The sequence below is a fragment of the Macrobrachium nipponense genome, chromosome 18 (genome assembly GCF_015104395.2).
Source record: "Macrobrachium nipponense isolate FS-2020 chromosome 18, ASM1510439v2, whole genome shotgun sequence".
Lineage (NCBI taxonomy): Eukaryota > Metazoa > Arthropoda > Malacostraca > Decapoda > Palaemonidae > Macrobrachium > Macrobrachium nipponense.
The window spans coordinates 61,401,402-61,402,761 of NC_087211.1; positions in this window are offsets into that span (position 1 = coordinate 61,401,402).

A 1,360-nucleotide genomic window follows, 5' to 3' on the forward strand; every position below is an offset into this window, starting at 1 on the left:
GTCGAGCAGATTTGTGAGGAATGAAGCCCTTCAAGTAATGGAATGACATAGTGTTTGTTATCTCGAGGCTTTGCAACAAATTTCGGAGATATGTTTCTCTAATAAAATGGTTCGTCAGGCATCTGGTTCTTCCAGGGAGATTTCGTATGGACAAGAAAACATCTTTGAAAAGGAAATTTCTGCTCTAACGGACTAGAATGCCGCAATACGACGTATGGTTTTTCATATTGTAACACACACACACACACACACACACACACACACACACACACACACACACACACATATATATATTATATATATATATATATAATAATATATATATATATATATATATATATATATCCTATCTATATATTCCTCACCAACCCCAGCGCTGCCAGTATTCTCTCTCTCTCTCACTTCTCCCTCTTACTCTCTTTTTCACACTCCCCCTTCCTTGTTAAGATAGTTGCTTCAGTTGCATTGCCCAGCATTTTTGACATTTTATACTTCACCACTTCTCACTCCACATTTATATTGGGGATGAAATTGGACTTGATTGCTATTGGGAGTGTCTCTATTCGTCCCAGTGACCTCAGAAGCTATTGAATAGGCATTAATATCTGTCATATTTTACATTTCATTTTTACCTCTTCACACCCCACTTCCTGTTGAAGCTGAACTTGGACTCAAAGGGTATCGGGAGTGCCTCTCTCTCTTTCATCTCAGTGACCTTGAAAACTATGGATTAGACACTAATATCTGTTGTTTTCAGTTATTTTTACATGTCATCCCCTTCCTGTTGCAGAGGAACTTAGACTTAAAGGGCATTGGGAGTGTCACTATTCAGATCAGCTATTTCAAAAACTATGGATTAAACACTAATATCTGTAGTTTTTGGATATTTTTACATGTTTTCCCCTTCCCACCCACTTCTCACCCCTCATCCAATCAGGGCTGAACTTAGACTCAAAGGGCATCGGGAGTAACAATGTTCATCTCAGCTACCTTGAAAAGTACGACACTAATATCTGTCATTTTCGATTATTTCCATCTGTCATTTTCGGTTATCTTTACATGTCACCCCCTTCCCACCCTTCTCACACCCCCCCGCTCTTTATTGGAGCTGAAGTTCGACTTGAAGGGCATCAAGAGTGTGACTATTCATCTCAGCGACCTTGAAAACTATGGATTTAACACTAAGATCTATCGTTTTCGGTTATTTTCGGTTATTGTAAGTTTTTGCTGCAAGCTCTTACATTTCTAATTGTTTATTTGACATTAATTTTTCGGTCATACGAATGCCACAATAGTTTTAATCGACTTCGCCAATAAAAAATAATAATGATAATAATCTTACCATATAGCACTAGCAGTA